This window comes from Mobula hypostoma, chromosome 21 (genome assembly GCF_963921235.1).
Source record: "Mobula hypostoma chromosome 21, sMobHyp1.1, whole genome shotgun sequence".
Taxonomy (NCBI): Eukaryota; Metazoa; Chordata; class Chondrichthyes; order Myliobatiformes; family Myliobatidae; genus Mobula; species Mobula hypostoma.
In genome coordinates, this window is record NC_086117.1 from 2,800,013 (window position 1) to 2,827,646 (window position 27,634).

General features: G+C 42.6%; 1 protein-coding gene and 1 long non-coding RNA gene across 15 annotated transcripts in view; one reads left to right on the forward strand and one right to left on the reverse strand.

Annotated features, from left to right (window-relative positions):
• Nucleotides 1–6,335, reverse strand: part of LOC134360099 (uncharacterized) — a 260,877-nt gene extending 254,542 nt beyond the window's left edge. For both annotated transcript variants that reach the window (XR_010021250.1, XR_010021249.1), the window contains exon 1: nt 5,810–6,335. This is a non-coding gene — a long non-coding RNA (uncharacterized LOC134360099). The remainder of the gene's footprint in view (nt 1–5,809) is intronic.
• Nucleotides 6,336–6,524: 189 nt separating this feature from the next.
• znf618 (zinc finger protein 618) overlaps nt 6,525–27,634 on the forward strand; it is an 85,813-nt gene continuing 64,703 nt past the window's right edge. For 4 of the 13 annotated variants that reach the window (XM_063073293.1, XM_063073299.1, XM_063073289.1 and 1 more), the window contains exon 1: nt 6,525–6,588. The gene's annotated coding sequence lies outside the window, so the exon portion shown is untranslated. Of the gene's footprint in view, nt 6,905–23,488; nt 24,228–27,634 lie in introns of all 13 variants that reach the window. The other 9 variants (XM_063073291.1, XM_063073297.1, XM_063073288.1 and 6 more) reach the window with 5 other exon arrangements.

Genomic DNA, 27,634 nt, shown 5'->3' on the forward strand with positions numbered 1-27,634 from the left:
CGATCAAGCACATCTCCGGGAAGAACAACGTGGTAGCCGACGCGCTGTCACGCACCTCCGTCCAATCAGTGTACTCTCTGTCTCCGGGGGTGGATTATGCGGCGTTAGCTAAGGCACAACGACTGGACAGCGAGATGCTGGCGTACCGAACCGCAATCTCAGCACTCCGCCTCGAAGACACACCCATTGGGCCCGAAGGTAATGAGCTCCTTTGCGATGTGTCCACCAGGCAACCTTGGCCCATTGTCCCGACCGCTTGGAGGTGCCACGTTTTCGACGCCTTGCGCGGTTTAGCCCACCCTTCCATCCGGGCGACCATCCGGCTGATCGCAGACAGGTTTGTGTGGCACGGCCTACGCAAGGAGGTCGGGCACTGGGCTAGGACATGCACGCACTGTCAAGCCTCCAAAATCCAGAGGCACATGAGGGCCCCACTGTAACCCTTCCAGCCGACACATAGGAGGTTTGAACATGTCCACGTGGACATCGTCGGCCCACTGCCGGTTTTGAGAGGAGCGAGATACCTGTTCACCATGGTGGACAGGTTCACAAGGTGGCCGGAAGCTGTCCCATTTGCTGACACGGCCACGGAGACGTGCGCCAGAGCCCTGATTACCACCTGGGTGGCATGGTTCGGACTCCCAGCCCACGTCACTTCTGACAAGGGTGTGCAGTTCACATCGGCTTTGTGGTCTGCGCTGGCACAACTCCTCGGAACCCAGCTCCACCAAACGACTGCCTACCACCCGCAGTCCAACGGCCTGGTGGAACATTTCCACAGGCACTTGGAGTCAGCCCTGATGGCACACCTCCGAGGGCCAGACTGGGTTGACGAACTCCCCTGGGTGCTGCTTGGCATCCGCACGGCACCCAAGGAGGACCTGGCCGCATCATCGGCTGAACTTGTTTACGGTGCCCCGCTCACAGTTCCCAGTGAGTTTGTGCCAGCACCCCGTGGCCAGGAGGACACACCTACGGCGGTCCTAATTAAACTCCGGGAGCAGCATGGAACACTTGCCCCAGTCCCGACATCCCATCACGGAACAACACCCTCTTTCGTGCCCAAGGACCTACAACAGAGCAGGTACGTTTTCGTTCGCCGAGGCGTGCACAGATCACCCCTGCAGCGACCATACGAAGGACCCTACAAGGTGGTGCGCCATAATGGGATGACCTGCGTTCTCCACATCGGCAGTCGTGAAGAGACTTTTACCATTGACCGTCTCAAACCGGTGCATCTGGACCTTGAATGCCCGGTTGCGGTACCACCCCCATGACGTCGAGGCCGGCCACCTAAAAGAACTGAGAGTGTGCAGACTGTGGACTCTGCTCCTCCTAGCGCCAGTTCTGGGGGGGAGGGGGGTCATGTGGCAGCTCGCCCACGCGGCAAGCAAACCGGCTCCAGCAGTTGCAGGTGAGTCCACAGCCAGCGACAACCGAGAGGGCTCTGAGTGCGGGGCAGACCTCGGCCCGGAAGCCGACGTCACCTCCGCCCCGCAAAGGGCGGGGAATGCTGGGAGCGGGTGCGGATTGAAACAGTAAACAGTTCAACCAGACCATGCTCGACTCAGTGTGTTGTTTTCACTCGTTGCGTATCAGCGCGATCACACCATCCTCTTTTTATTCAGTATTTACATCAACATCAACATACGAGTGGCACAGTGGCCCAATGGCCGCAAAAATCAATTAGAGTTCGATTCCCAACGCTATCTGTAAGAAGTTTGTACGTTCTCCCTGTTACCACGTGAGATTCCCCCAGGTGCTCCACTTTCTTCCCACGTTCCAGAATGTACAGGGTAGAGTCAGGAAGTTGTGGGCACGCTTTGTTGGCACCGGAAGTGTAATGACACCTGCAGGCTATCCCCAGCACATCCTCCAACTGCGTTTGCCATTAACACAAACGACACATTTCACTGTATGTTTCGATGTACATGTGACAAATAAAACTCATCTTTAAAGCCTCTTTATCCTCGTGCAATGTCAGTAGAAATTAGTCTAACAGTTTCAACAGGTAAGATTTTAAATACCAATCTGCTGTATCATCTGATTCTGTCTCTTTCTGCAATTGAAATGTTACACGAAAACTGAGTCGATACATTAACTGTCAGCAGCAATATTGTGATGTATCTCTCAAAGATGGAATGTGACAGTCCCACCACGGAAAGATGACTTTGGTTTCATTTCTCCATCAAACTGAGGTTAGATATGCACCAAGTAACATGATATCGAACGCAGGCCAGTACAGCACAGTAACAGCCCTTCAGCCCACAATGTTGTGCTGAACCAAATCAATTAATAACCAAACAAAACTAATCCCTTCTGTCTGCACAATGTCTGTATCCTTCCATTTTCCTCACATCCTTATGCCTATCTAAATGTCTCTTAAAAGTCTGTAATGGATGGCCCGGTAGTGTACAACACCAGCAACCCAAGTTCATATCCCGTCGTTACCTGTAAGGCGCCTGTACATTCTCCCCATGACCACCTGGGTTTTCTCCAGGTGCCCCGGTTTCCTCCCACAGTCCAAAGACGTACCGATTGCTCGGTTAATTGGTCCACGCCGTACCGTGTCTGCGTACCTCACCACCTGAAGCACTGTATTCCAGACACCCAACGCCCCCTACGTAAAAACACATGCCCCTCACATCTCCTTTCAAATGGCTCTCTCTCAAGTAAAGGTCTCAGATGTTTAGAAACACTTTGTGCTTCTGATGTGACATTTTAAGATGATTATCTATAAAATTCTTTGGGATGTCCTAGGTCTGTGGAAGGTGTTGAATAATTTTTGACCAACTGAGGCTCAGTGACAGCTCTCTCACCCCTCGGCCAGGTGATGAGTTCAAACTGCTCTTCAGCATTAAGCACAAGCTCTGAGGAAACATGTTAGTGCAATACTGAGGAGGTGAGAGAGTGCAGCACGTCAGGGAAACCAGCTTTGTCTCCATTTTTATTTATTTATTTCAGAATTTATATCACTGGCATCTGTCATGGCATTTTATTGTCTTTGGGGCAGAGGTACAATGCAATACATAATTATTTAAAATTGTGAATTACAGTGAACATATATATATTAAACATTTAAATTAAATAAGTAGTGCAAAAATAGAAATTAAAAAGTAGAGATACTATTCATGGCTTCAATGTCCATTCACAGATTAAATGGCAGAGGTGAAGTTGTGTGCCTTCAGGCTTCTGTACCTCCTTCCTGATGGTAACAATAAGGAGGCATGTCCTGGGTGACGGGGGTCCTTAATGTCTTATGGTCTTAATGATGGACGTCACCTTTTTGAGGCATTGCTTCTTGAAGATGTCCTGGATATCACAGAGGCTAGAACTTACGATAGATTTGACGAACTTAACAACTCTCTGCAGCTTATTCCGATCCTCTGCAGTAGCTCACCCAAACCAGACGGTAATGCAGCCAGTTAGAATGCTCTCCACTGTACATCTATAGAAATTTGCACGTCTTTAGTGACATCCAAGTCTCCTCAAACTCCTAACGAAATACAGCCGGGTTAAGCACACGTCCCTGAGGTGCACCAGTGTTGATTGTTAGCAAGGAGGAGATGTTATTTCCAATCTGCACAGATTGTGGTCTTCTGTTTAGGAAGTCGAAGGTCCAGTTACAGAGGCCCAGATTCTGGAGCTTTTTGATCAGAACTGTAGGAATGATTGTGTTAAATGCTGAGCTAATCAAGAAACAACATCCTGACACAGGTATTTGTATTGTCCAGGTGATCGAAGGCTGCATGGAGAGCCAATGAGATCACATCTGTCATAGACCTATTGTGGCGATAGGCAAACTGCAGTGAGTCCAGGTACCTACCTACTGTTCCAGCCATAACCAACCTCTCAAAGTGCTATTGGATGATAGTTGTTAAGGCAGCTCACCCTGTTCTTATTGGGCACTGGTACGTTTAGAGATACAGCACAGAACAGACCCCTCCAATACAATGAGCCACATCGCCCAGCAACCCACCCATTTAACCCTCATCTAATGATAGGACAATTTACGATTAACCTACTAATCGATACGTCTTTGAACTGTGGAAGCAACCTGGAGCACCCAGAAGGAACCCGTGGTCACAAGAAGAATGTACAAACACTTTACAGAGGACACTTGAATTAAATTCGGAACGCCCTGTGCTGTAATAATGCACTACCATGATCCTGATGAAGGGTCTCGGCCTGAAACGTCGACTGCGCCTCTTCCTATAGATGCTGCTTGGCCTGCTGCGTTCACCAGCAACTTTGATGTGTGTTGCTTGAATTTCCAGCATCTGCAGAATTCCTGTTGTTTACACTACCATGATCTCTCACTGCCTCAGTGAAGCAGCCAGCACATTCAAACAGCCCATCCATCCCAGATATTCTCTCTTCTCCCATCCAACAGAAGATACAAAATCCTGAAAAGACATACCACCAGGCTCAAGGACAACTTGTACCGGCTGTTATTAGTCAATTAAATAGCTACCTAGTACGTTAAGTTGGACAGATGACTTAACAATCTACCTCTCTATGATTTTGCACCTTATTTTACCTCCACAGCTCTTTCTCTGTAGCTGTTACACATGTTATTGATTTACATAAATCAACTGTGCAATGTGATTTGTATGAACAAGCTTTTCCCTGTACACTCTGCGGCCACTTTATTAGGTACACCGGTACTCCTGCTCGTTATTGCAAATATCTAATCAGCCAATCATGTGGCAGCATCTTAATGCATAAAAGCATGCAGACACGGTCAAGAGGTTCAGATGTTGTTCAGACCAAACATCAGAATAGAGAAGAAATGTGATCTAAGTGACTTTAACTGGGGAACGATTGTTGGTGCCAGATGGGATGGTTTGAGTATCTCTGCTGATCTCCTGGGGTTTTCACGCACAACAGTCTCTAGAGTTTACAAAGAATGGTGCAAAAACAAAAAAAAATCCAGTGAGCAGTAGTTCTGTGGGCAAAAGATGCTTTGTTAATGAGAGAGATCAGAGGAGAATGGCCAGACTGGTTCAAGCTGACAGGAAGGTGACAGTAACTCAAATAACTTCCTGTTACGACAGTGGTGTGCAGAAAAGCATCTCTGAAAGCACAACACATTGAATCTTGGCTTGCAGCAGCAGAGACCGGTTCAACTCCTCTACCTAATAAAGTGTCCACTGAGTATATCTCAGTACACATGACAAAATTAAACTAATTCCAACTAAACTGTGAGACGAACAGCCCTGGAAGCCCACTCTACTGTCAAAGGTGGAGTAACAAGAGCTGGCTGTGGCACTGGAACTAATGAGCATTGTACCATCACGGTACAATGGATGGCAGGGTTCAGAGGTGTAAGGTGCTCCTTCCCTCAGCTAGCATCCAGGTCACCCAAGTTTAGCACCTGCTTAGCCCCCCCGATCAGGGACATGTGAAGCCATAGGATGGTCGTACGAGTGGCTGGTGTACACTTGGTTATGCAACCACTGATACCAGGCAATCTCCAAAGAGGATGGCTGTAGCCACACTTCTTATAAAGACACTGCCCGGAAGAAGGCAATGGGAAATCACTTCTGCAGAAAAATTTGCCAAGAACAATCGTGGTCAGAAGTAGATTGGAAAGTCAGTGTATGAAAGTGCCATATAACCTGATGGAAGCGGTCCTTGACCCTGGTGGCACATACTTTCAGGCCTTTGTATCTCCCAATAGGAAAGGAAAATCAGAATCAGGTTTAATATCACAGGCATATATTGTGAAATTTGTTGTTTTGTGGCAGCAATACATAATAATAACAAAACTGTTCCTGAAATGCCTTCAGGCTTCTGTACCCCTTACCTGATGGTAGCAATGGTAGGGTGTAAGGCCTTGGCAATGGGAGTCCTTAAATAAAGATTCTTGAAAAGTGGGAAGGCCCGGGATGAGTGGGGTCTGTGATTACGCTGGCTGTTTAACTGAGGTACTGGGAAGTGTAGACAGAGTCCATGGAGGTGGTTCCAGTGATGTGGTGACACATCTCTCTGCAGACATAACAGTTGCCGGACTGAGCCATTATGCATCCCTCTCGGATGCTTTCTGCGGTACACAGTACAGGGTTAAACGACTGTGGGCTTGGATAGTGTGAAAGGGCTGAATGCTCACATCCTCATACTAAAGGGGGAAGCCAAAGAGCTGGGCAACATTGCGGGACTCGGAGCCGCTATGGACCCAATGTGCCCAACCTCCTTTCACCATGGGGCCCGTCGACTCCATCGCCAGGACCGCAGCACCAGCCCGGGACAGCCCGGCACCGCAAATTCAGCCGGCAGCCGGACGTTACAACACAACGCATGCGCCGATTTAAAGCCCAGTTGCGACTCGACGCATGACCAGTCACGGCTCTCAATACAAGCCGTGATTCGGTACATGCGCAGTTCCTCACTTTTGCGCTTTTCCCGTCGTCAAGTTGAGAAATAGACTCCCAGTGATATATATACCCCGAATCGTAATCACGTGCGTCCGACAAACTGCATTGCGATTGGCCAGCCGCGCCCTACGACGTCAACACGAGGGGCGGGGTTAGAGCGAGGCGGCCATTTTCCGTTTCCGGAGTGGGTCCGCCGGCCATTTTGCCCATGGTTAGTATCTGAGCCCGGGACGGTGCTCGCCCATCCGCGCTCTCCCTCGTTCACTTCCCTCACATCATGCCCTGCTGTTCGCGCTCTCCCCTGGGCCCGCAACGTCTGTAACTGGCTCCTTCCCCTCCTCGCTCGGAGGGGTGCCGCCTCCCGCCGCCCCGGGGCCTGGCGCCGTAGGATGCGGCCGTGCCCCCGAACACCTCACCTCGTGTGTCGGCACCACAAAGCCGAGGCTCCCCGGAGCGCGGTGGCTCCGGCCCCGAGCACCTGGAGCACAGAGTCGGGCCCCACAGTACGGCGACCCACAGCGGAGGAGGTAATGACGGGGGGGACACGGGCGGGACTCGGCCACAACAAAGGGGTGTGTGTGGCCCGTAGCACGGGAGGCGGGGGACAGGCTGAGGGGCGGGGGGTTGGCCTAGCTGTAGTCCTGGCCACACACCTCACCTCCAACCGCATCACTGAGCTTCACTTCTTATCTGTTCCCTTCAATAACCCGAAGGGAAACCTGCCCTAAACGGTTTAATTCATACTAAACTGCCGCATCCTCCGGATTTCTACATCAGGGTGTCTCCTGCAGTGGGGAGACAAGCAAACGATTGCAAGGAAATAGTGTTGGTGCTGCCTCTCGTTTGCTTTTGTTTCGAGGCTGTATTGTGTTGAATGAAATGTTTAATTCCTAAAGCAATGTACAATTGTTTTTCAAAGCTGTTTACACCTTGTTAGCGCGCAAGAAGTGAAATGCTGCAGATGATCAAGGTCTGAAATAAAAATAAGATGTTAGAAATAACTGTTCGGCAGCATTTCTGGGAAAACGTCCATGATTTTTTGTCAAATCGGAAAACAAACAGCGATGAATAAGTGAAGAGCGGGCGAAGGGAAGAAAACAAAGGGGTGATAGTGCTGGAGACAGGAGAGATTAAGTGCTGAGAGATAGTGGTGCAAAGCAAAAGACGATGGTAGTGGGACAAGTAAGTGGAGATCTATTTATGGGCACAACAACTATTATCTGAATTTATAAATTCATTTGAACCTGGAGGCTATGATGTTGCGCGTTGAAAGATTGCTATTAGAGCACTTCCCCAAGTTTCAAATGTCTCATATTTGTGTTTAATTCAAAATCAAAACAATAGGGGCTATAACTATGAAAGAAAAACAAAACACCAGAAATATTTAGCAGGAATTCTCATGCATACTTAGATGTCTTGTAACTTGTATCAGTTCATCTTTCCTTCCTTTCTGGTTTTACCCTTTGTTCTTCCCTTCAGTCCCTCTGGGTTTCCAGCATTTTTATACAATAAAAGCATCTACTTGAAATATTGTGAATATGTGCGGAGTTGGTCATAACTGAAGAGGCAGCCACAATGGTTGAAATTGTTGATCCAAAGACATGTTTGAATCCAATCAAAGCAATTGATGAATTTAAATTTGGTTAAATGAATTTTTAAAATGAAGGTAGTCTCAGTGAAGACGTGCAACACCAGCTTGTCGTTACCTACCTGGAGCTGAACTGTATGTTCTGATTCTGCACATCCTTCAGGGAAGGAAATTAGTGATCCTTACTTTCTGATGGGATTCAAGACCCAGTGGGTGACTCTTAACCTCCTCCTGTGTTTTGGAAGGAGTTATCAATGGACATTGAAGGGTGACATTGCAGACAATGTCTGCCTTCTAGTAATAAAGTTGGGGGAAAAGTCCAGTCAATTAACTAATAAATTCCAAGAATGGTGTGATATTGCATTCTGTTTTCATGTGTGTTTTTACAGACTGCAAGTTTTAATTTAATGTAAGATTCAGCATGGTAACAGGCCCTACTGGCTCAATATGCGTGTGCTGCCCTATTGTATCCGTGTGATTAGTTAACCTACTAGTCCATAAATCTTCGAAATGTGAGAGGAACCCCACGGCTTGGGGAGAATCAGACCAATGGGGATTGAGCCCCGGTTGCTGGTGCTCACATGCCGCCATCCATACCATGCAATTTTGTTTTGTTAGCCTAGCTTGACTATTTTTGGCATGTGTCTATTTTACATTTCCACAAGTATTTGAATGAGTTTAGAGCACATTTCATTAGGCCGTGCCAGATTAAATAACTTGGGATTTGTTGCTTGTGCCCTGACTGTTCATAGTCTGCATCACTGATTTGGCTTTAGGGGAGCAAGTGAAGATTTCTGATTTTGCTGACAACATACTAAGTGGGGAATATATATTTTAATAAACTGAGCAACAGTTGGCAGGTGGACAACAAAGTTGAGTAACCTCATGGTTTTCATTGTTTTGTTTTAGAAGCAAATATGTTTTAAATGGTTGAGGTTCAGAAGAACTTAGTTGTCTTTAACGTGCAAGTCTAATCACCAATTAGGAAGTCAAGTTCCACATTCCCCTATATTGCAGGAGGGCTTGGACACTAGTGTAACATCACCTTGCTATTATGTGTTGCCTTTTTGATACCAAGTTAGTTTATACATTTTTTGGGCTTTTATCTGAAGGAGGATAATATGCTTTAGAGGGAGTGCAGGAAGATTCTCTAGCATTTAAAAGAAAGATGGTTGAGACATACAGAGTATTTGAAATTTCCACAAGGTAGGTGAATATTTCCCCTGGCTAAGGAGTCTGGAATTGGTGAGGTGAGTCAGTGTCAAAATAAGGAATGGACATTTCAGGCAAATGAAGCATTTTTGAATTGCGGTGGAGAATCTGGAATTTCGTGCTCCAGATATGTTTGGATTCTCAATCAGTGATTATTTTCAAAAACATACATTTTTTGAATGTAGGAGGGATGTGGGGAAAATGCTGTAAAGATGGTTGTTATTTGAATGGTGGAGCAGATCAGGAGCTGTGCCTTCCTCCACAGATTCTTCAGTGGTATTTTGATTTTCCACCTAGCACATCAACACTTCTCTCCAAAACTAGTGGCTTTCCCAAAAGCCCTAAATGGTGAAAATTTTCACTGTTGTACTTTGAAACCATCTGTCCTCACCACTTGCCTGCTACTATTGTTCATATGACTTTAGACATCCTTCAAGACTACTCTGCCCTCATTGAGTGCAGCTGTGAGTAGTAGTCTGTGTTGTAAGTCTCAAAGAAGTGTATGTGAGGAAATGTGATTCAGTGGCATTGATGCCATTTCCCGCACTTCTTTGTGGGATGCTTGTTTCACACACATTGGGGATGAAACACTGATTTGTTCATTAACATTGGTTGTGACTGAGCTGAGTGGGAATGTTAGAAAAGATAATGTAATTGTTATTTCATGAATTGTTACTTTTAATAAGTTGTGGAATGGGGTGGGTGGGTAAATCTGAGAGTGAAATACAAACTATTCAAGCTCAGGTAAAAGTGATGTTCTATATCTGGTTAGTTCTATTTCCAAAGTAGCACATTAAGATATTTATGTTCCATTTAAGATCTTTTTTATATAAACGCATGGGATTAGGAGTTGGTTTAATCTGACATTTCTTTAATTACATTAGAGATTAAATTTCAAAAGTTCTAAATTACTTGTAACTTAGTCTGTTGCATTTGAAAAGTGTCTTTGAAATATAAGTCTATGAATAGGTTTGATTTTTAGTTGTGCTAACTTGATTGGACTGCTGTGGGCTTGTTCTTGTTGACAACATACATGCACCATCAATCTGCAGGACATGACACTCCAGGATTGGGGCTAGATTATTTTTTGTCTGTGACTGTATGTTCACTACTGTCTTGTATGTATATGCCTTGTGCTGAGTGTGACTGTTTTCACCTGGCCCCCGGAGGAACACTCTTTCATTTGGTTGTATTCATGGGTATTTAAGAATGGTTGAGTGACAATTAAATTTAACTTGAAGACGATAGGTAGAAATGATTGCAGTTGAGAATTATTCTGTCCCAGAATGTTGTGAATGAGAGCTCCAGAGTAGATTTTAGATTCTACTTGGAGATGCTCACTGTCTTTTTCTGCCAAATTGTGTATTTTCTGATACCAAAGCTAAAGATGACCAGTAAGCAGTTAACTGGTATACTGCAAGAAGGGTCAAATGTCTAGGGTCTTGTGCAGAACAGCCACTCATAACTAATGAATCTGTCATGAAGGAACATCAATAGTGGTGTTGGGCTTGTGTTACAATGAGAGCTGAGATGGAAAACATTTGACTTACATTGAAAAGCAGTAGCAGCACTTGTATCCCCTGCTCATAGTTCTGGTCAAACGTGAGTTGTTATTATAAACCGTATTTGGTGCTTGATTTGAGCTGCTCAACCAGTGTGCGTTCCACTGCAGCTTGGGAATGTTGGGTGCTGGTTCTGCCTATTGCTTTAAGTTTCCATGAGAATTCGTTGCATTTGCAAAAAGTAACCCAAAAATATTCTGTGAATTAAAATGCAAATTTGACTCCTATCCTAATCACTTTATCCTAATTATAAATAGAATTGTGGATTTAGCTCTCCAAAACTCCTAAAATTTGTCTGGCTAAGTATGGATGATATTCTCAATCCCCACAGTACTCTTGGAAGAGGATTCAAAAGATTGTCATTCATCAGAAAATAGGTTTTATGGGATTTCTCCCTTAAATCATGAATTTTCCCCATAGCGGGACGTATCCTCTCTGAACCTAATCTTTCAATAGTATCATTTATTGCAAACACCGGTTAGAATAGACCCAGCCTGTTCAATATATATGTAGAAATTTCCTTTCCTCCAAGAATCAATGACCTTTTGTCACCCAATGCAAAATACTCTTTAAGTCGGGAGAACATGACTAAGTGAGGTTCCACGGTAGGGTAACGGTTAGCATGACGTTATTACAGCTCGGAGGGTGAGTGTTCAATTCCAGCATCCTCTAAGCAAGTTTGTACGTTCTGTCCTATGTGTGGGTGGATTTCCTCTGGGTGCTGCAGTTTCCTTCTGCAGTCCAAAGTTAGCAGGTTAAATTGTCCTGTGATTAGGCTAGGGTTAAATCGGTAGGTTGCTGGGTGGTGCGGTTTGTTTTCCTGGATGGGCCTGTTTCGCGCTGTATCTCTAAATAAAATGAAACAGTGCTGGTTTCATTTAATTTCCAGTGGAATTAAATGATTAGTGGTGAGCTATAAAATCTGCAGTTTACGAGGAAAAGAGCTGTTTGGTATATTCCATAGCAGACAGTTTCAGGAAGATTTTGTGCACAGCACTTATTCATTGAATGAGGGTGGAGCTGATAAAATGTTATGGGGGGAAATGTAAAATTTGAATGTATAAACGCAGTGAAAGAAGAATAGCCCTGTTTACAGAAATTATCCTTCGGTTTAGTGAAAGTGAGGTCCTGACTAAATGCTGAAAATGTTTTATACTAAGGATTGTTGTGGCAAAATAAAGTGGCTGCTGTATTATACTGGACACTCTTCAGTCAGTTCTGATTGATCTAATAGACCCAAATGTTTGAGTGTTTGTGAATATGAAGGAAATTGAAAAGGCTCTAGCATATATTATGTAGGCTATGTTTACTATGCTATTCTTAATATTGAAAACTGAAAATTATTGTCTTGGCCCTTTAGTAAAGTCTCTGGGAATCTCAATTTGAGTTTTTAAAAATGGATGAAATGGTGTGCACGTCAAAGTGACATTAGGATAACATTGATGTGTGTCAAAACTTCGGAAAAAAATAGGCTTTTGGGTTTGGTGGGGGTTATTATATGGGTTACTAAAATCATTGACCTATTTGTGCAAGTGTACAAGTTAAAGCTAAAATTAGAAAGTTGCTAAAAGGTAATACATTAAGAGAAAAATTGATAATCTTTCTAGTTGGCCAATGATCCCTGTTCATAAATAACACAATTGACTGAAGAATGTTTGACACCCTGTGTTGCGCCTGATTTAATTCACCTTAATTTTCTATGTTTCAAATTTGATAAATTTGGTGCTTTTGGATCCAAGTGCAATGAATATTCATTCCCAGCATAGAACCCAGCCACTCAACTTGGAATTGTTTGTCTCTACTCCCACCTCCTTGCCTATTAGCCATCTACATTTTAGCTAATTTCTTGTGCTTTTGCTGGATTTTTGCTGGTCTTTGCAGTTTCACGTAATCAACTAATTGGATTTTGATTGGAATTTTGTTAAATACCTTGCGGAGGATCTTGAAATAGTACATAAATCTGAAGCACTGCTCACAGTTACTGGCAGCAGTTATACAAGTAATAAGATGCAGGTGCAACTAAGTGAAAAATATGAAAATGTATGTCCTGCCACTCTTCATGTGCTAATGTGTTCTTCAACTCTTTTATGTACAAGTGTTTGCATAATAACTAGCAACTGCAGAATTTGTCCCTTAGGATGCTAAGATTTAGGTTGGAGACAAATATCCATTACAGAAAGAGTATTTTTAGAATAGCTTCAAGCTGCATAACGTCCTCAAACTGTTTGCCAGATCAACTTTATGAGAACAGTTTAATTCGGAGAAAGTATCTCACATTGAAGCTTTTCCCAAAATCTTTGAGAAGATGTAATGCTCAAATCTCTTATGTATACCCTCTGAAGTTTTTTTCCTCATAATATCCTTTAACAGTTTAGCTGAGCACTGAAAAGCAATTGACCTACTTTATTGAGAGTATTGTGTGCAGATTTGGTCACCTACCTATAGAAAGGATGTCAATAAGATTGAAAGAGTACAAAGAAAATTTACAAGGGTGTTGCCGGACTTGAGGACCTGAGTTATAGGGAAAGATTGAATAGGTTAGTACTTTATTTCCTAGAGTGTAAGAGAATGAGGGAAGATTTGATAGAAGTATACAAAATTATGAAGTGTATAGGTAGGGAGCATGAGGGGCAATCTTGGGATGGTGCAGGTGCGGAACAGGCTGCCAGTGGAAGTGGTGGATATGCGTTCGATTTCAGCAGTTAAGAGAATTGGATAGGAGGGCTGTGGTCCAAGTGCAAGGTTCAGTGGGACTGGCAGATTTATAGGTTTTTTTATGGATTAGATGAACTAACAGGCCTGTTTCTGTGCTGTATAGTGGAATGAGTTTGTTTTTTAATCCAATCACTACTGCATTTGATAAGTTTTTGAAATGAGCAACACAAGGAGAACAGATCTGTGGGATGAGTGCAGAGAAATAAGGAAAGGATCATTAAACTGCTGGGATCTTGTGCATCTGTTGAACTTGTGAACTCAGAGGGATATGCCTAATGTGAGTTAGGTCTATGAATGACCCCTGACCTACCGAAGCGGGTTAACTCTTAAATACCACAGAAATCACTCATTCAGTTAGTGATGGGTAATAAGTGTTGCTTTACCTGCGGCACCCAGATCCAGAAAATATAATTTTAAAAGAAACACTGCTTTTTGTGGAGTCTGTAAAAGAAAGATATTTTTGGTGTTTTTCCTAAAATTCAATCTAATCCTTACTGTGCTGGAGAAGCGGGAGGCAATCCATAGTATCTCTGGGTCAGTAATGTTTTTTTAAAAAAGAGCGCAGTTCAGTTGTAAATGTCATGAAAGCCCAGTATTTAAACAACACGTTAGATTTGATGAAGTGGCAGAAGTGGGTTGCCTCTTGAGCTAGAGGCCTGTGTCAAATTTGTGCCATAGGGATCTGTGCTGGGTCCTTTGTCATCTATAGTAATGATCTGGATTAGCATATTTGCAGATGTCGCTGGGCCCGAGTTACAGGGAATGGTCGAATAGGTTTGCACTTTATTCCGTGGAAGGTAAAAGATTGAGAGGAGATTTGATAGGTATGCAAAAGTTATAGATGGATAAATGCAAGCATTTTCCATTGAGGTTGTGCAAGACTACAGCTAAAGGTCATGTGTTTAAGGGTGAAAGGCAAAATATGAGGGGAAATTTCTTCGCTCAGGATGGTGAGTGTGTGGAACAATCTGCCAGCAGAAGTGGTGGATGTAGGGTCGATTTCAACATTTAAAAGAAATTTGGACGGGGCGTATCTGGGATTGGTAAGGAGGACTGTGGTCTGGTTGCAGGTGGATGGGACCAGGCATAATAATGGATTGGCACAGACTAGTTGAGCCAAAGGACCTGTTTCTGTGCAGTATTGCTCCATGACACTATTAGAAAGGATTGGAATTGACACTAGATTGTTGGGTGATGTATGAAAGTCAGAATCGGAATCACCGGCATATGTAGTGAAATTTGTTAACTTTGTGGCAGCAGTACAATGCATGATGTATATAAAAGTGAATTACAGTAAGTATATAGTTAAATTTAAAATAAATAATGCAAAACCAGAAATTTAAAAAAAAGTGAGGTAGTGTTCATGGTTTCAATGTCCATTTAGAAATTGGATGGCAGAGGGGAAGAAGCTGTTCCTGAATCTGCCTTCAGGCTTGTGTACCTCCTTTCTGATGGTAACAGTGAGAAGAGGGCATGTCCTGGGTGGTGACACCACCTTCCGGAGGCACAGCTGCTTGAAGATACTCTGGAAGTTGGTACCCATGGTGGAGCTGACTAATTTTACAACTTTAACTTCAATCCTATGCAGTGGCCCTCCTCCCCACCCCCACCCCCCATACCAGAGGGTGATGCACCACTTTCTGCATCAATCCGTTTGTTTCTATAACTTGGGTTTTCCAGGAGTATGGTGGAATCAGAAATGGTCTGCACCATGAGCAATGCAAACCAGTGGACATGGTTCCATTCATAGAATTTCAAATTACAGGGAAATGACAACTTAAAACAACTCTCATCCAAACTGGAAAACCCTTATTGTGAGGTTTGTTCAAGTTTTAAAAAGCAATATAATTTGTGTTTTTGTACATTTGAAAATGGGGAATGGTTAGAAAATGTATAACATTTTAAAATCTCATGTGGGAGTAACTTGGATAAGAAACTAGTTCACTGCTGAATAATGAGCAGTGTTGTGGCTAGGAGTTCAGTAAAGACTAATGGTAGGCTTGTGAAATATTGTGTGACAAACACTGCATTACATTAATGATATTTTTTCTTCCCAAATTTGTGCCTGGAGGGTAATTTGAATTTGGGTGAAGAACTGATCATGACAAGTCTTTTACTGTTGGGAGCAATTAAGATTATAAACTGAGAATTGTTACAGTTTGGCTTTTCCAAATGTGCTTTTTCTCTTTCACATAACCTTTTCTACCACTTAAAATGCGTATTCATTGTTTCTAGTCCAGAATTTAATCATGATTGAAATAACTTACTGCAGTTATCTAAGGTTTGTTTTAGGGTCTTAAAGGCAGACACAGGCCCTTCAGCCCAGCCGGTCTATACACACCGTGTCCATCTAAGCTTAGTTGTGTTTGAGCAAATCCTCTGAACCTTTCTTTTCTATCTACCTATTCCATGTGAATTCAAACCACTTCCTCTGGCAGCTTATTCCACGTACAAACGATCTTCAAGGGAAAAATTACCCCTTGTTGATCCTCTGTCCCCTAGTTCTGAATTCCCCATGTTCAGAAGTTGTAACCCTAAAAGGTTATAGTAGTTGGTCTGTATTATTATTTTAAGGTTAAACTTTAAGAATGCAGTACAGAGAAGTTGACAAATTAATTGGAGGAAGAGTACTGTAAATGGGTAATGTTCTGGATCTAGGAAACATAAGTGTGTCTCATTTTGTTTCTAGGGTATACTTTGGAGGAAAAACTGTAATCCGCATATCCAGTCCTAAAGAAGTGTCTCGGCTCAAAATGTTGACTGCTTACTCTTTTCCATAGATGCTGCCTGACCTGCGGAGTTCCCCTAGCATTTTGTTTGTTGATCCATATATCAGTGTTGCCATTATAATTCTATTGGATCAGTTAATAAGACTTTTATCTGCTGGTTCCAGATCAAAGTTTTTATTTATGCACATATTGATATGCATACTTAAGCCCATCACCCTTCCTGAGATATAGGCTGCCAACAGCTTCCTCTGTCCTGGGCCAAGCTGTCCCTGGTTGTAGCTCATCTTCAAAAGATCCTTCCTCTCCCAGGAATGAGGTTTTTGGAGCCTCTGGCATTTTTGTAGTTTGAGATTTTATTGGATGGGTTTGCTAGCTGAATGTGCAGTTAATACCATCATTCCCACAATCCTGATTGAGAAGTTGTAGAACCTGGGCCTCTGTCCCTCCCTCTGCAATTGGATCCTCGCCTTCCTAACCAAAAGACCACAATCTTTGTGGATTGGTGATAACATCTCCTCACTGACATCACCACTGGTGCAACTCAGGGATGTGTGTTTAGCCCACTGCTCTGCTCTACTCTACTCTATACCGACGACTGTGTGGCTAGGCATAGCTCAAATACCATCTATAAATTTGCTGATATACAACCACTGTTGGTGGAATCTCACACGGTGACGAGAGGGCATACAGTAGTGAGATATGCCAACTAGTGGAGTGGTGTCGCATCAACAACCTGGCAGTAACGTCTGTAAGATGAAAGAGCTGATTATGGACTTCCGGAAAGGTAAGATGAAGGAACACATATCAATCCTCAGAGGGATCGGAAGTGGAGAGAGTGAGCAGATTCAAGTTCCTGGGTGTCAAGATCTCTGAGGATCTAACCTGGCCCCAACATATCGATGCAGTTAAAGAAGGCAAGACCACAGCTATACTTTATTGGGAGTGTGAAGAGCTTTGGTATGTCAACAAATATGCTCAAAAACCTCTATAGTTGTACCGTGGAGAGCATTCTGATAGGTTGCATCACTATCTGGTATGGAGGGGCTACTGCACAGGACTGAAAAGTGCTGCAGAAGGTTGTAAATCTAGTCAGCTCCATCTTGGGCACTAGCCTACAAAGTACCTAGGACATCTTCAAGGAGCGGTGTGTCAGAAAGGCAGTGTCCATTATTAAGAACCTCCAGCACCCATGGCATGCCCTTTTCTCACTGTTACCATCAGGTAGGAGGTACAGAAGCCTGAAGACATACAGTCAGCAGTTCAGGAACAGCTTCTTCCCCCACTGTCATCAGATTCCTAAATGGACTTTGAACCCTTGGACGCTACCTCACTTTTTTTTAGTATATAGTATTTGTTTTTTGCATGATTTTTAATCTATTCAATATATGTACACTGTATAAAGTATACGGAATAAGATTTACTTATTATTATTCTTCTTTTATATTATGTATTGCATTGAACTGCTAAGCTAACAGGTGTCATGTCTCATGTCAGTGATAATAAATCTGATTCTGATGTCCAACCCTGCTGCTTTCACAACTGGGCTTGGGACCACACCGTCCATGGTAGAATTATTAATATGCATAATATGAATATTCCTTTGTGATTTTGATGGGGACCTTTAAAAATATTGCAAAAGAGGGATAGATTGAGATTTTTATAGTGTTTTACAGCAGGAACAATTACTATTTAAATGTACTGCGAAGTCTAAAGATGACAAAGGCAGTTTTGTCAAAAAAAATGTTATTAATACTTACATTTCTGAAACCAAGCTTTAAATGTCCTATATTTGCGATAGCTGTGAGCAAAAGGCTAGTGTAATGAGCCATCCATAGCAATTAATAAACCCATTTTACAATGGTTTAATTTGTATAAAGGAAATAATTGCATTTAGAATATAGATGATCACTCTAATAACGTCAAAATTATGCACTGTTTATTTTTAATCCAGGAAATTGAACCATTTGTTTCTATTTTATCTCATTAATATGTCATTCTGAAAATGGTGATTGTACAATATTTGGAAAGGAAATGCTGAAGTCTCAGTTAAAATACTTGTAAAATAGCTGAGTGTAATACTGTTTCTGCTTTTCTTGATTCCTCATGTTTGCATTGAGGAAAGATATTTTGGGAAAAGTCTGGTAATTTACATACAAACGTAGATTCTGCAGATGCTGGAAATCTAGAGCAACACACAAAATGCTAGGGGAACTCAGCAGGTCAGGCAGCATCTATAGAAATGAATAAATTGATATTTCAGGTTGAGACTCTTCATTAGGACTGAAAAGGAAGGGGGAAGAAGCCAAAATAAAAAGTTGGGTGGTAGGGGAAGGAGGTCAAGCTGAAAGATGATAGGTGAAGCCTAGTGGGTGAGAAAGCGAAGGGCTGGAGAAGCAGATAAGTGATAGGCAGGGATGGGGAAAATAAATTAGTGGAAAGAGAAATTGACATTCATGCTATCAGGTTAGAGGCTATCCCGACAGAATGAGGTGTTACTCCTCCACCCTGAGGGTGGCCTCATAACAACAGAGGCTATGGAGTGACATTTTGGAATGAAAATGGGAATAGAAATTAAAATGGTTAGCCACTAGGAAATTTTGTTTTTGGCAGATGGAACTGAAGTGCTTCAGAGGTTCACCCACACTTTTTTAAAAAAAACACTTGCCCCTCGTATCTCCTTTTGCCTTAGAAGCATGTTCTCTGGTACTAGACATACAAACTCTGGGAAAAGTATTGCCTGCCTACTCTACTTACACCTCTCATGATATAAATCTTTCAGATCTCCCCTCAGCCTTTGCTATTCCAGGGAAAACAACCCAAGTTTGTCCAACCTCTGGTTCTTAGGTATAGTCTCATTGACCTTCTGTCCTGCAAAGTAGTTACCTGGAGCTGCCAGCGTATTCAGTGGACAATGGTTATGGCATCTTCTGTAGGCCATGCCTTCAGTTTAAATGTACAATATTAAAATAAGTATGAAGTGTGAAGTAGCTTTGCTTCAAGCCATACACGAAAATGTCTCTCTCATGGATACATTTCTCCTGTGTTGTAACCAATTACTGATCTGTTCACAGATGAAACATCCAGCTATAGAATAATGATGTATGCATTGGATGTACAATTTAAGAACTGAAATAGTTCGAAAGTTTATACATTTGGACAGACTGCCCGGATTAGAATAAAACAGTACACTACATCAGGACCACACAGTCACTTAATATCTCTTAGGCTGGTCAAATCCAAAGAGAAATAATATTTTGAAATGCTCTTTTAAAATTTTCCCAAGCATAGAGATCTTGATGACCAAAAATACTAGTTCAAATTCCTCAAGTCGTATTATAACTGAAAATATGTGATGCCATCTTGGTTCTCTGATCAAGCGATTTATTGTAAATTGAAAGTTGTGACTTTTTTTGCAGAAGGCTTGAGATGTATAGTGTTTATTTGTAATTTTTAGAGAATAGACAATAGGTGCTCGAGTAGGCCATTCGGCCCTTCGAGCCAGCACCGCCATTCACTGTGATCATGGCTGATCATCCACTATCAGTATCCAGTTCCTGCCTTATGCCCATAACCTAATAGACAATAGGTGCAGGCGTAGGCCATTTTGTTAAACTAAAAGGGAATATTCTAAGTCATAAACTGGAGTTATCCAAATTAACGCAGAGGCATTTTTAAGATTGTATTTGTGACCATCCGCAATGCAGGGTAAACCAGTGGTCTGTCATGGATAGCTTGAAACTGCTTGATGGCAACTTTAAGCAAATGGGGAATTTTAAAAGCAGTGTTTGAACTTGTGTGAACGTGTGCTGTTGCTTAAGAAATGTTTCTAATCTGAATATTATTTTTAATCACATTAGATTATGTATTTTTGAGACTAACCAAAGATTTTTCTAACCTACTGATGTCAGTTGAATGAATTGAACCATGTATGTGCATTTATTAAAACTTTTCAGTTGCATTACATATCATTGTCAGGTAGAAAAACGGAAACATTCTCATTTGAGATTTTCAGCTTAAATTCATTGACATCTCTGAGTTTAGGCAGCAATTGGTTTAATGATGTTGACAAAGTTCTACAATTCAAGCAGTGGTTTAATCTGAATGGTAAACTTGAGCCAGACTGGTATTGAGTTGATGGAAGCAGCTACGGGGTTGGAGGAGCATGTTGGTGACAGAATTTCATTTTGTGATCCAGGCAGTAAATGCACAATGATGCTAGTCAGTAAAGACTAGTATTTAGCTCTGAATTCCTTGTCACATGCAAGAAGTTATATATGAAGAATGGCTCCCTGGGGTACAGTATGTGAAGTTGTCTGGTGGAGTAAAAATAGAAATACCTGAAAAATAACTTACCTTGCAAATGTTACTTAAATACAAAATATCACTGCCACTTTTGAGAAAAGTGTGCTTCCTTGGGTTTTGAACTGAATTGGTATTTGCAACTCTGCTTCTCCTGGTCAACTTACTGAAGTTACTTTATCTGTGTATGGCTGTGAGAATATATTAGTGCAGCGGTCCCCAACCACCGGGCCGCAAAGCATGTGCTACCGGGCTGTGAGGAAACGATATGAGTCCTTTCCTCATTCCCTGTCATGCACTGTTGAACTTGAACATAGGATTGCCAACTTGTCCTGTATATGCCAGGACATCCTGTATATTAGGCTAAATTGGTTTGTCCCATATTTCCCCCGCTAAGGTAGAGCGTTCCTATGAAACTTTTCATGCTGAAATGGCGTGAAGCGAAGAAGCAATTACTATTAATTTACATGGGAAAAATTTTTGAGCGTTCCCAGACCCAAAAAATAACCTAACAAATCATACCAAATAACACATAAAATCAAAAATAAATAACACTAACATATAGTAAAAGCAGGAATGATATGATAAATACACAGCCTATATAAAGTAGAATCGGCACGTGCGCACATCACACATGCGCACATCAGTGCCCGCGCAAGGCGTCATGGTAGTCTTTCCTGGGGTAAACATAAGTGTCCCGGGATTTGACTGTTACTTTTGTCCCTTATTTGGGAGTGAGAAAGTTGGCAACCCTAACTGTAAAAGACATGTTGAGGTGAGCTTAACCCTACTTGAACACCCCCCTCCCCCCCAGTCTGCAAGAATATTGTCAATATTAAACCGGTCCACGGTGCAAAGAAGGTTGGGGACCCCTGTATTAGTGCACTGAAATCTCTGAATGTTCCTCAGAACAACATCCCGCAACACAGTTAACCAAAATAGAGGTTAATCCTGGAACATCTGCATAGCAAAGATGCATCAGGATACACTCTATCATCTACAGCTTGGCATTCAGTACTATCACCTCCTCAAAACTATTCAATAAGTTTCAAGATCTTGACCTCAATACCTCCTTGTTCAATTGGATCTTCCATTTCCTCACTTGCAGACCACAGTCAGTTCAGATTTGCAATATCTCCTCTACAATCTCTCATCAGCATAGGTGCACTACAAGGCTGTGTGGTTATTCCCCTACTCTACTTGCTATATACTTGTGACTGTGTGGCTAAGCACAGCTCCATTGCCATGTTTAAATTTGCTGACGACACCACTGTTGTTGCCGAATCTGCATATAGGTGTTAGCAAGGCCAGGGAGCTGATTATTGACTTCAAGAGGAGGAAGCTAGAGGTCAATGAGTAAGTCTTCATCAGGGGATCAAAGGTGGAGACAATAGGTGCAGGAGTAGGCCATTCGGCCCTTTGAGCCAGCACCACCATTCACTGTGATCACGCCTGATCATCCACAATCAGTACCCTGTTCCTGCCTTCTCCCCATATCCCTTGACTCCGCTATCTTTAAGAGCTCTATCTCTTTCTTGAAAGAATCCAGAGAATTGGCCTCCACTGCCTTCTGAGGCAGAGCATTCCACAGATCCGCAACCCTCTGTGTGTAAAAGTGATGAGGCGAGTGAAGTTACCCCTCTGGCTCAACAGCCTGTTGGTTGAGCAGTAATAGCCGCTCTAGAACCTGGTAGTACGAGTACTGCATCACAGCCAGGTATGGAAACACCAATACCCTTCAACGGAAAATCCTACAAAAATTGTGGATAAGGCCCAGTCCATCATAGGTAAAACCCTCCCCACCATTGAACACGAAGCAGCATCCATCAGGACTCCCGCTACATAGAACATGCTCTCTTCGCACTGTTGCCATCAGGAAGAAGGTACATGAGCCTCAGTACTCGTACTACCAGGTTCTAGAGCGGCTATTACTGCTCAACCAACAGGCTGTTGAGCCAGAGGGGTAACTTCACTCGCCTCATCACTGAACTGTTCCCACAATACATTGACCCACTTTCAAGGGCTCTTCATCTTATTTTCCTAATCTGTTGCTTATTATTATTTTTGTAGTTGCAGTTTGTCGTTTGTACATTGGTTATCTGCTTTGTTGAGAGGTCTTTCATTGATTCTGTTATGGTTCTTGGATTTACTGTTTATGTCTGCAAGAGATTTGAATCTTAGGGTTATAAACGGTGACATGTATGAACTTTGATAATAAATTTACTTTGAACTTTTGAACTTTGGGGTACATTGCCAATTTATTAACAAGTTTAATAACAAGCAATGCACCCCAGGACTTGTTACATTATCTGCAGCCTAAAGACTTTGGGTATTACATTGAACTAAAATGATATGTTTTCCAAATCTTCCACCAATTTTAGCAGACTACAAATCCCTATTATCAACTGAGAGAATCAGATGAGATACTAATAAGTTTTAAAAATTCAATATCATTTGATAGTAGCACAATATGAAATTTTTGCATGTTGTAATCTTGAGCTTCAAATGGAACATTTGTTCATTTTCTAGAATGCTTTAAGCTATAAGTGAAGCTGTCCTCTGTTTATTACTTTGATTTGCCCTGAGCTTTGAAATTCAATTTCCTGTTGCCTGTGAAAGGAAGTTTTCTCATGACAAAGGGCAAGGGATTGCATAAGAGAAGAATCTACCAAGATTTAAAACCTAATTTCCAAGAATTATATTATTAAAACATTGCCTTTGCACATTTATAATTTCTGGAGCACATGTTCTCAGCAGCATTAAAAATCTTTGTTATAAAGTGGAGTGATAATTAGAGTCCTTGGCCCGAAACGTCGACTGTATTCATTTCCATAGATGTCTGACCTGCTGAGTTCCTCCAGCATTTTATGTGTGTTGTTCTCAGTTTCCAGCATCTGCAAATCTCTTGTGTAAGAATTAATGTAATCATATTAATTTGCCAAGTCAATAAGATAGGATATCACACCATTACAACTCCCTTAAATTTATAATTTGCTTTGCCTGCAGATTTTCCCTGCATCAGGACTGACATTAAAATTCTGATCAGCTTTCACTGCAGACCAGAGTTAGTTCACTCTAAATCCAGAAAATGTGAAAGCACTATATCCAATGAACACTTAGAGTAAAAATCCTGTCACTCCCAAGTTTACCTTTTGCTATTCTGTGAAAGAGTAACAAGCTTGAGTCAGCGCTTCACAGCGTCAAGATCTCTGGTTTAATCTGGACCTTCAGTACTTCCTTTGAAAAGATTGTACTTCCCCTTGTGAAAATGTGGATTCCTCCAGCTTTACCCCATTACCCAATGATGTGCCGGGGGCATGAAGTGTGTGAAGTTACCATGTCTGGAGAGAAGGTTCCTGGGAAACTGAAAAGTCTGAAGGAAGATAAGTCACCTGGACCAGATGGTGTATAGCCCTTTAAGAATCACTAGATTCTGGAATGGTTGTGGAAGACTGGAAAATTGCTACTGTCAGTCCACTCTTCAAGAAGAGAGAGGCTGAAGAAAGGAAACTGTAGGCCAGTTAGTCTGACCTCAGTGGTTGGGAAGATGTTGGAATCGATTATTGAGGATGAGATTTCAGGGTAATTGAAGGCACCTGATGAAATAGGCTGTACTCAGCCTGGATTCCTCAAGGGAAAATCTTGCCTAACAAATCTGTTGGACTTGTTTGAAGAACTAACAAGCATGATAAACAAAGGAGAATCAGTTGATGTGCACTTGGATTTTCAGAAGGCCTTTGACAAGGTACCACATATGAGACTGCTTAACAAGCTCTAAGTGCAGGAAAGATTCCAGCATGGATAAATCGGTGGCTGATTGTCATGAGGCGAAGAGTGGGAATAAAGGGAGCCTTTTCTTACTGGCTTCCAGTGACTAGTGGTGTTCCGTGGGGGTCTGTTGGGACTGATTCGTTTTACGTTATATGTCAGTGATTTGGATGATGGAATAGCTTTGTTAAAAGGTTTGCAGACAATATGAAGATGGTGGAGTGGCAAGTAGTTTTGAGGAAATAAGCTGCAGAAAGGCAGATGAGGAAAATGGGCAAAGAAATGGCAGGTGGAGTGCAGTGAGAAGTGCATGCACTTTGGTAGAAAAAATTAAAGGGTTGACAATTTTCTAAATGGGGAGAGAATACAAAATAACTGAAGCACAAAGGGACTTCGGAGTGCTTGTGCAGGATTCCCTAATGGTTAATTTGCAGGTTCAGTCTGGTGAGGAAGGCAAATGCAATATTAGCATTCATTTCAAGACTAGAATATTAAAAGGATGTAATGTTAAGGCTTTATAAAGCACTGAGGCCCCACTTGGAGTATTGTTAGCTGTTTTGAGCCCCTCATCTTAGAAAGGGTGTGCTGAAACTGGAGATGGCTCAAAGGAGGTTCACAAAAATGATTCCAGGATTGAATGGCTTATCATATGAAGAGCGTTCGATGACTCTGGGGATGTATTCTCTGTTCAACAGAATGAGGGGTGACCTCATTGAAACCCATCAAATGGTTAAAGGCATCAATAGAGTGGATGTGGAGAGTATGTTTCCTATGGTGGGAGAGTCAAAGACCAGAGGGGAAATGAGGAATTTCTTTAGCCAGTGAGCGGTGAATCTGTGGAACATGTTGCCACAGGCAGCTGTGGAGGCCTAGTCTTTATGGCAGAGATTGATATTCTTGACTGGTCAGTGCATGAAGGGTTATGGGGAGAAGGCAGGAGATTGGGGATGAGAGGAAAATTGGATTGGCCATGATGGAATGGCAGAGCTGACAAGATGGGCCATAATTCTCCTTTGCATTGTCTTATGATCTTGCCTGTGTTAAATGACCACCACCTGATCAGGACACTGACTAGCGGGGGAGGGGCGTAGGAATTGGGGATTGGGCTGGCCAGTTATTAATCAATTTTAAGGGTGGGGGAGTGAGGAGAACAATTATGTTATATAGTCCTGTTACAACAGGACATTGATAGGATGTAGAGCTGGGCTGAGAAATGGCAGATGGAGTTCAGTCTGTAAAAGTGTGAAGTGATTCACTTTGGAAGGTCGAAATAGAAGACAAAGTTATAAGACTAACTGCAAGATTCTTAAACTGGACGAACATGGGGATCTTGGGGTCCTTGTCCATATGTTCCTCAAAGTTGCCGTGAAAGTTGATAGGCTGGTTGAAAAGGGATATGGTGTGTGCCTTAAGGTGTAAATGATCTTTCAAAAATCACTAACTTCTAAAATGGTTTCTGAGGACTGAAAAATTGAAAATGGCATTCCACTCTTTAAGAAGGGAGGGAGGCAGAAGAAAGAAAATTATAGGCCAGTTAGTGTGAACTCACTGGTCGGAAAATTGGGGTTGATTATTAAGGATGAGATGTAGACACATGATAAAGTAGGCCAAAGCCAGCACGGTTTTCTAAAGGGGAAATCTTGCCTGACAAATCTGTTGGAATTTTTTGAGGAAATAACCGGTAGGGTAGACAAGAGAGTGTGGATGTTTGTTTGGATTTTGAAAAGGCCTTTTAGAAGATGCTGCAATGAGGCTGCTTAACAAGATAAATTCCTTTAATACTATGGGAAAATAACTAGCATATAGAAGATTGGCTGATTGGTAGGAATCAGATTGGGAATAAAGCTGGCCTATTCTGGTTGGCTGTGGGTGACTAATGGTGTTCCGCAAAGGTTGCTGTTATGTTGATAATTTGGGTGAAGGAATTGATGGCTTTGTGACTATGTTTGGAGATTGTATAAAGATAGGTGGAGGGGCAGGTAGTGTTAAGGAAGCAGGGTGTCTTGAGAAGGATTTAGACAGATAGGGGGATGGGCACAGATGTTCCAGATGGAATGGAATGTAGGGAAGTGCATAGTCATGCACTTTGGTAGAAGGAATAAAGACGTGGACTATTTTCTAAAAGGCCGAAAATTCAAAAAATCAGGTACAGAGGGACTGAATCCTAATGCAGAATTCCCTAAAGGTTAAATTGCAGGCTGAGTCAGTGGTGAGGAAGGCAAAAGCAATGTTAGCATCCATTTCGAAAGGGCAAGAATACAGGAAGTAAGGACATACTGCCTTGGATTTATAAGACACTAGACAACAGGGTGACCCATTGGGGCACCCTTTGAGAGGAGGGTAGTGCAGTCTGATGTGACCAGAATGAAAATTAAATTTTCCTGAATACTATTGCTATCGCCTTGCTTTGGAAATTGAAGAAAACCTCAGTTTACTAAAGAAAAACAACGCGTAGCAAGGCAAATATAGCTCCTCCTCGTTTAACAAAGGACACTTGATGGCATTATTTCTGGTTGATCTGCCACCCTTGTGCCTCTTGTTGTGATTCTGGAGACATGCAGTCCTTTCATCCACCGTCTCTTCATCTCTTCTGCTGTTTGTTGTTTGTCTCTGATCCTGAAGATGTACATTTCTCAGCTCCTTTGTCTCTTCCTCTCTCCTCCTCCTATGCCAGTTGTCATTTTGGAGACGTGCATGCCTCTCCTTCTCTGTCTCTTCTTTCATCTTTTTGTCCTGACTCTTTGATCCTGGAGTCGTGTAGCCCTAGCCTCATCTGATTCTTGTTCTTTCCCTTTCCTTGCTGCTTCCCGACGACGTTTGACATCACCTCTTGACCATAATGTCCCCGTTCTCTTTCCACGCGGCATAATTAGGCTGACGATTTTTTTTTACCCTAATGCTGGATGGAAGATACGAAGCAGTAACACCAACGCCTCCAGGATACTGATTATTCTTGATGATGTGGTTGGTCCTCTCCTAAATGGACGTGATATAGTCACCGCTGTCCTTTGACTGCAGCATAGGGTTTGATGGGTGTCTTTACAATAAGATTTAATTATTTCTTATTGATGGGTCTCAGTTTGAGCTGTCCCAATCCTGCACATGCTGATGGTGATTAGCAGAATGTGATCACTCAAAATAGGGCTGCCCTGCCCTTTTGCTCTGGTTAGTGTCGCTGCTGTGAGCATCGTGAGTCGCTTCTGAGGCTGGCCGTGCGCATGTGTCCTGGTGTTGCGCCGCGGTTTCCATCATGGCTGACATTGGCTCTTGGGTGAAAGCAGGCTTGTTGATTTTGGCGAGTGAGCAATTTTATATGCATATATAACCCTGAACTTTGCCTGCATTCTGTAAGTTAGTGCATTTTATGTCGATTTAGCCAAAAAT